Source organism: Pistacia vera, unplaced genomic scaffold, assembly GCF_008641045.1.
Source record: "Pistacia vera cultivar Batoury unplaced genomic scaffold, PisVer_v2 Contig228, whole genome shotgun sequence".
Taxonomy (NCBI): Eukaryota; Viridiplantae; Streptophyta; class Magnoliopsida; order Sapindales; family Anacardiaceae; genus Pistacia; species Pistacia vera.
This window is the reverse complement of record NW_022196033.1, coordinates 219,722-228,767: the sequence shown is the minus strand read 5'-3', so window position 1 is coordinate 228,767 and position 9,046 is coordinate 219,722. Positions and strand designations below refer to the sequence as shown.

Here is a 9,046-nt window from a genome sequence, read left to right as displayed (position 1 = left end):
TTGCCCTGAAATTGGTTGAAAATAGAAGGAATTCAGTGTGCCAAGCTTCGCCGGGGCGAAGAAGAATCTTCACCGCGGTAAAGATGTGTTGAAACCATGGGGAAGCTACTGGACAGTTTCGCCGCGGCGACAGAAGTTTCTTCGCCGCGGCGACAGGCCGATTAAATNTGGATAATTGATTCATACCGTTCCAAATGAATTGACTATTTTGCCCTTAGTTAGATTTTATGCTTTTTAACATAAAATTAGCATCTAAAGGACTATTTTGAGTTAGGAACATACCTTTGATATCTTGGGTATTACAATGTAGCATACCAGATCTTCTCCTGGTTTGCCATAGGAAATAGAACAGTAGCTTTCTCCACCAACTTGATCCGTTGCTCTGCTATTATCGGATCATTAGTGTTGATGAATTCTTAAGGATGATGTTTCCTTGAAGGCCATAAATTGGTTAAATCTGCTTCGGAGGAACCATTGCTTATGGGATACTCGTCCCTACTGCTTGGCTTGGTACCACATTGGACGTCACCATCATCATCAGAGTACTTGTACTTTCCAGTGGGGTTCTTCTTAAAGCTCTATTAACAGCCTCCTGGATCATACACTACAATGTTGAAATATCTAAACCCGAAGCGATTGAAGTAGCAGCAACTGGGTTAGGAGCTTCAGGTGCAGCTGGAACATCTTGTGCATTCAAAGCATCATTGCGACCTAGATTTGTTCTCCTTGTTTATCTCATATTCATTCCCTATCACAATCACACATATAAGGTTAATCATCTAAATCAATCCTTACCTAAAATCAAGTAAACGTACTTACAGCGATCGGACGACCAGAGCAGTGGAACTTTACATGAGGGATATTTGATGAGAATGCAAAATGTCATATTTACCCCCCTTAATGTCTAGTATTTTATACTTATTTGTTGCCTAAATGTACTCATTATTATTCTATTTTGATTTAGGAGCCAAATGGAGGCGTTAAATGCAAAACAGAACTAATTAGGAGAATTCGGACAGTTTCGACATCGCTTCATAATCTGGGCATAACTCTCTCATCCGAGCTCTGATTGAGATGATTCAAAATGTTGTGGAACCCTAGGAAAGAGATCTACAACCTTCATTGTTTTTGGAGAGATACTTGTTGCATCAATGTTGTAATCGGGCTTGAAGTTGACGCACTTGCACTACTGACGTTCTAGAACATTCCACCTTGTCATGCAATTCAAATAGGCAGTTTATTATTGGAAGATTTGAAGACCTGTTGCATGCAAGTTACAGCTAGACACACCACTTTCCTATTTTATTTTAGGACTATATTTTATTTTCAATTAATCAGAATCAGATTAGGATAAATGTTATTTTAGGATATTAGAATATTTTTAGGAGATTTAGTAGAATTCAAATACTTGAATTGGATATCATTAAGAGGAGAGAGAGATTAGATTGGACAAAAAACACACACGCCTCTCTTCCTCTCTTTTGAAATTTTCTCTTTTGATTTTCATGATGGCCATGAGTGGCTAATTTTCATAACTTGGTCGAAGGAAACAGAGACCTCGGAATCAATAAAACTATGAGATCTATCTGTTTTTAGTGTTCAATATATGCTCTGAGTATTGGATGTTCTTCTATGCTTATTTTCATGATTGTTTCATTTAATTACTAGGAGGCCTACTAGTTTATTATTTGTTGCAATCTACTGCTAAGTTAGATATCAAATCCGTAATTGTTTGATCCCTTTAACTTGTGAAGTAATTAAGGTTTAAAAGTTTGCTGTGTCAGGAATTATTAAGTCTTAAGAAGAACATTTGACTGAATTAAATACAACCGCTTGTGTTTGTGTTGTTCAGCTTCATCGATTTCTCTAGGTCTTAAGGCTGCTACTAGATTAAATCTTTAGCGCTTGTCTAGGGTTGTTTAGTAGTAAGATTAATTAGATCGCTTGTTTCCTAATTAATTACAACTAAGGAGAGATAGGAAAATAGTTCCAACGGTGAATACTCAAAGTAAGAATTGATTTATTTTTGCATCAATGATCAGTTGTAAGATTCTGATGGTGGATGTTGACTTAGACCAAGTTTCGTTATTTTGATTGATTTCGATAATTTAGGTTGAATTGTTTTTCCTGAAATTGTTTCTGTTTTACTCAAACCCCCCCCCCCCCCCCCCCCCCAACCTTGTTCACATAACATAAAATTCGGTTAGACACTCTCCATGGGAACGATCCTTACTCACACTACTACATGTATTTTTAGGTTTTAATCTTGGTTGCCTATGACAGCACATCAGATATTGTCATCAATTCTCATAAATGCATGACTCGGCAATAGAAAACATCTTAAAACACCCTTTTTAAAGTAACAAAATACTTGCTCTAATACCAAATGTAAAACCCCTCTCCAGTCGGATATCCTCTGAATATCCCTCAATGAGAATCCAGGGGATACATGTTTGGAGAACGAGTTGTATTTGGAAAAAACCTGTGGAAGAAGAAGAAGAAGAAGAAGAACACTCAAAACATATTTATAGGGTGGATGCTTCCAAAGATGTTTCATAAACATTTTTCATTTACATTATTTACATCAAGATAAAAACATCAGGATGACAATAAATCATCTCCCCTCACGTGTAGCCCTATTGTCTCTAGTATCAAGAAAAAGAAGAAGAAAAAGAAGAAGAAAAAGAAAAAGAATGTAAACAATCAAAACATATTTATAGGGTGGATGCTTCCAAAGATGTTTCACAAACATTTTTCACTTACATCAAGATAAAAACATCAGGATGACAGTAAATCATCTCCCCTCAAGTGTAGCCCTATTGTCTCTAGTATCCTTCGCTTCTGGTCTACCTGCAGAGCAATCAACAATAAAAGGGTGACCGCTAATCGCTCGGCAAAGAATGATCCATTTTATTCTAAATGTGCTATGCGACCTTCATTTAAACATATTTATTAGCACACCACTTATCTTTTACATCTAGATATGCTTCCTTTTTCTTACTAATTCATATACTTTTCATCATTTTATCCCATGGCCATATAAAACATCAAGTGTACACATACAAGCAAGTATGTAAACATAGTGCACACACATCACATGTCATGACATAACATCTAAATATCATCTAACATAAGTACAAATCATCCATAATGTAAATAACATCATAACTCATGTATTGCAACTAAATGCATATTAATCATCCAACATCTAGCCGATTAGACTTTTCTTAGCGTCTTAAGCACTTCATATCATCTAGCCTCAAATTCATCTAGAGCTCATATCATTGGAAGGCATGCTTATGCGTTATTTAGCATCTAAAACATATATTCATCTTTCCTCAACCGGTATACGAAGATATGCTTACGTGTTTTCCATCATGTCTATATGCATCTCTAACACCTTATGGCATGTAAATAAATGTTTTCGTGAGCTTAATACTTTTGATTCATCTATGGATCATCAATCCATTTACATTTACCTCTTGCTCACATTCATCATCTTAAAACATATATTACATTGCATCTTCATGCCATTTCATAACATTAATCATGCATTCACATCCATGACCATGTATATCTTTCAAAGATCATCGTACTAAAGTATAAACATTAGTACATGGCTTAATTACAACAATACATTACTAATCAATTCATAATAATAAAAATTAATTATGTTAAATCTTAAACTTTAATAACCAGAAGTTTATCCTTCAGGCCATTTTCCATCAATTTTTCAAATGAATTGGCTCTTGGACTAAACATAAAATTTATAGGACTATGTCTTAACTTTCTAATGCTCAAGAATCATCTCATTTCAAGTTTTAAAACTCAAGTTATGGTTGAAATATTGAAGCATGTTTAACATAACCCTTAAACTTACCAAATCTGAATTTTTCATATTAAACCATGCCATATCAACTTCTACTGACAATTAACAAATATGCCAACTTATGGATCAACTAAAGCTCCCATTAATAGTCTTTAACATCTTAAAGGAAGTGTAAAACTCATTCTCATGATCATCCATCATTGCTTAATATTTTAAGTTAATGCAAACAACACTGGATCGAATTGATTCTAGGTTGAGCATACTTTGAGTCAAGCTTATTCTTAGGTCGAGTTGATTTTGAGTCAAACTACATCTCTGAAGCTTTTGAGATCTGCGAGCTTTCTGGCAAAAATAACACACAACAGGTTCTGTAAAAAAATTTAATGTGCTTTGACTTATAAACTATCAGGATATAAAAAAAAAAAAAAAAAAAAAAAATCATCAAAATAATTTATAGGAATTTGGAAAAGAGTAGCAAACATAATTTTTGTAAGAATGAATCGGAATTTCCCCCTAAAGAACCATTAAATAATAATTTTCCCTTAAGTATTTTAAATAATATTTTACCCTTTATTGTCATTGTGTCGTTGGAGTTTTTAGCATCTTTCTGGCACATTTCCATTAAATTAAATAATAATTTTTTTCGGAAATCGACACCGTTTAGCTCCCTGGAGAGCCATGCACGAGAATGATTCAAGAAATCATAATCCTTCTAATCAACTGACAAGTGGCATACGACCGGCTACCCCCGGTTGACAAGAGAAAAGTGTAAAATTGGAGTTATTAATCCCAACAAGAAGCATATCTTTAAGATAATCTTATTTTTTATCCACCATACCAAACGTGGACCCCACGTGTCAAGTACTTTTCTAATATTGTATGGAAATTCTTTACTCCATCTGCCCCTCCCATTAATGCCAAAAGTGAGTGGCGGCACTAACTGCTTAAACTTGATTTAACCCTCTTTGATTTTGACTTTTGACTCAATTTAAGCCTAACCCTAAACCTTATAAATTTGTTTGAAGCTTTTAATTTGTTCACTGGAAGAGATGGCAAATTCTCGCATTGCAAGATTTGTTATGGAGGTTGCACCACCACAGTTTGTTAGTGTGATGAGGCACAGAACCGTCAAGATGTTGGATACTATTACTGAAGAGGATAGAGATGTTAGTTCAATTGACTCTCTCCCTACTTCAAAGGCTTTGTCTACTTCCGCTGCTTCTTCTGTCACTACCGAAACTAAGTATTTTCTTCGAGGGGTTCAAGTTCAGACCTCAATTTCAATTTTTAATAATTGATGAGTTTTCAAGGCCTTGTTGCCCATCTACTTCTTCCTGTTTTCTTTTTTAACTGATGGAGTCCTGAGGGTTTGGTTTGATAGAGGTTTTCTACTGCTTTTCACTATGTTGTACAAATCTAAGATTTTCAATAATATATTAAATAGCATAATTCAATTACTTGTCATCTAATTCATCTCTCTTGTGTTAACTCTTTAGCAATGGATCTTGTAAACAGATCTATAAATTGGGGAAGAGCTTTGGTCGTGTCCAAGAAACATTCGAAATTGAAATTACAAAAACGTAAAAACATTTGCGTTTATTTCAGTATGTTTGCACTATCATATCCCTATCATATCCAAAATATATATTTGTTTCCCTATTCTGAAAATCTTATTATATTTTATTTAATTTTTTAAACCCTCTAGATTTGTTAATTTAACTAAACATCTCTCAAAAAAAGTTTATAAATTAACAAAAACACCCCCACCCACCCACATTTGCCAGATTCCAGCTTCCAGTATTTAATGGGTGGGTGGGGGTGTTTTTGTTAATTTTTCATATTTTATTACAGGGGTGTTTAGTAAATTAACAAACCTAGGGAGTGTTTTTATTAATTTTTAAATCCTACCTCGCAATAACCACCAAACTCTTACTTTTTCAAAAATCATATCCAAAATAATAAAACAAACACACCTAATTGATATATATTGAAAAAATCATAGAAAATAAAAAAATGAAAATTGAAAACTATACCTTTGTATGTTTTTTATTACATGGGAAAAATAAGAATTCTCTAAAAATCATGCACAGGGATATATTTGTCATTTTCGGATTTTTGGCGTGTAGAGGGCAAAACTCTAATTTTGTTACCCAGACGGTAAGTAATAATGTTCTATGACAAAAAAAAATTGGGAGATTTTTTAAATTTTTAAAGCATTTTTCATCTTCGGGTTTTATGGAAGCAATGTTTCACTATTTTTAAACCAAAAAGTCCAATTAAGTAACCCTTAGCAAACGTAATTCAAGGAAACATTTAAGCTTAATAAGCTTCAATGGATGCTCTAATACCAATTAATTTTTTTAACCCCAAACACTTAATGGATTTTAGTGTCACATAATACTTAATAGTCTTGAGTCATTTGATGTGTTTGTTTTTTAAAATTCATGATATTTGAATAAAAAAATTTATATTTAAATTTACTAATATAACTTTATATTAGTTATTCAATAAATATTGACTATAATAATAGAATTAGATTTTAATATTTTTATAAACTATATTAATAATTAATAATATTTCTCAATGTATAGTTGATTATAAAACAAGTTATCAAAACCAATTTTGGTCAATTGATCGCCGCAATCCGGCCATCAGTTACCGAACTGGCGACTGAAAAATTCGTCACTACCTAAAGGAAGTAAAATTGAATTTGGAATAGTTGTATTTGAACGATTAAGTATCATATGAATTTTGACTGAAGAAAAGTTGTCATTTGGTTGGGATATGAGCCGAACTTTATAGCATTTCTACTTAAGTTTAATTTATATTGCTGTTGAGGTGCGAATTTTGTTGAAAACTCGGAAATGTCAGTAGCTTGTGAAACATGAAGCTAGCTACCATATAGAGCTTACCGGGATGAAGGTCGCTTCCAGATAAAGCTCGACTAAAGCAAAGCTCATCGCAACCTAAGACAATTGTCCGATAGCTCAGGAGATAAGTTCAAACTCCTGATATCTCGTAGAAGATATTGCCAATATCCTGTTAGCTTGACCTTTACCACAATCAGGGAATCATGGATAAACATCAATTGTGATTGCTATCTCGGATTTAATTCGTTTACCATTTGAAATTCATGTATAAGACCATCTCCAACCATTGCACCAAATTGGTGAAATTTTGGTGTAAAACACTATTCTATCTCCAACCCACTACATCAAATAATACACAAAAAGAATATTCCTTATTGTAATAATCAACAATTAATCTATTTCACTCATTATTTTTGTATATATTAATTAAATATTGGGAAGATATTTTTATAAATAATAATTATTTTAAGAATTATACTAATTTAATAAAATTAAGCATTTATTTAATCAAATAACATTACATTTAATATAGAAAAACATTAAATCTAATATAAAATGATACAAAAAAAAAAAAAAAAAAAAAACAACAACAACAACACAAAGGTAAAATTCCATATTGATAGTAATTTAATTTTTCGAATTAGTATGTTCTTCTCATAAATGATCAATTAATGCATTTCGAAGAGCATGGTGAGCCTCTGTATACTTGATTTGTTTATGTCGAGCAAGAAAATTTCGAAATCGAACATTTTCATCTACGACAATTTCAACTTCGGGATTTGGCGCTTCCATCTGATTCTCAATCGATGCATCAACATTATGATTATCCTCGATTATCATGTTGTGCATAATAATACACGCAGTCATTATATCATGTAATACATTTTTATCCTAAAAACGTGTCGGTCCTGCCACAATTGCAAATTGCAGTTGGAGAACTCCAAACGCACGTTCCACATCTTTTCTACATCCTTCCTATTTCATTGCAAATAATTTTTTTTTGGGACCACGTGGATCGTGAATAGTTTGTACGAGAGTAGACCACTTTGGGTATATACCATCAGCTAAATAATAACCCATATTATAATCTTTTCCTTGAATGCTATAATGAGTGGGAGGAGCAATACCTTGAGTTAGGTTGGCAAACAAATGAGATGCCTCCAACACATTAATGTCATTGTTGGAACCTGGCAAACCAAAAAATGCATGCCATATCCAAAGATCATAATCAGCTACAGACTCGAGAATAATAGTTGGGGATCCACTACGACCAGCATATTGTCTTACCCAAGCTGTTGGACAATTTTTCCACTTCCAGTGCATACAATCTAAACTACCCAACATTCCTGGAAAACTATGTTGTTCACCAATTTGAAGTAGCCTTGCAACATCATTAGCATTAGGTGATCTTAGATATCGTTCTGCAAATACCTCAACAACAGCACAACAAAATCTCTTCAAACTTTCAATGGTTGTAGACTCACCTATTTTAATATACTCATCAGTAGCATCTGCCGGTAGACCATACGCCAACATCCGGAATACCGCTGTTATTTTTTTGAAAAGCAGACAATCCGAGCTTACCGAGCCCATCCCTTCGTTGTACAAAGTAGCTATCATGACCTTTCACCTGATCAACAATACGAATTAATAAATTGTGAGACATTAGAAATCGTCGGAATCATTAAACGGTGGACTCTCGGCAAAATAATCTTTGAACAAATTGCGATCAGTAGTTTCCCGGTTGCGATTGATGACTTATGACCAGGAATTGATCCTCTACGGATCACCTGGTTGTTCTGTTGATTGAGATAGTGAAGGAGGAGGAGGTTGTTGTTAGCTCTCATGCGAAGGATTGCTTCTTGCTCTGCATCAATTGCTTCAAGATCATTCATCAATTCCTCATCATCAATTTTATTGTCGGAAAATGATGATGAATTAGAAGATGATAAATGAGATGGACCTCCAAAATTGAAATTCATCTTTGTAGATATATTATTGAATGATTTGGAAGTTGATTTGGTGTGAGCTTTTATAGTTGAAGAAAACACTATTCTAGATAAAAAAAATAATAATTCAAAAAGATGTATTGTCCATTCAAGCTTTTGAGATTTGTGACTTATTCAAAAAAATGTATTGTCTATTCAAGCTTTTGAGATTTGTGGCTTATTCAAAAAGATGTATTGTCCATTCAAGCTTTTGAGATTTGTGGCTTATTCAAAAAGATGTATTGTCCATTCAAGCTTTTTAGATTTGTGGCTTATTCAAAAAGATGTATTGTCCATTCAAGCTTTTTAGATTTGTGGCTAATTCAAAAAGATGTATTGTCTATTCAAGCTTTTTAGAT

The 9,046-nt window shown here is 33.4% G+C and overlaps 1 pseudogene; it reads right to left on the bottom strand.

Moving 5' to 3' along the window:
- Positions 1-7,422: 7,422 nt before the first annotated feature.
- Positions 7,423-8,681, bottom strand: LOC116131069 (annotated as a pseudogene).
- Positions 8,682-9,046: the final 365 nt, after the last annotated feature.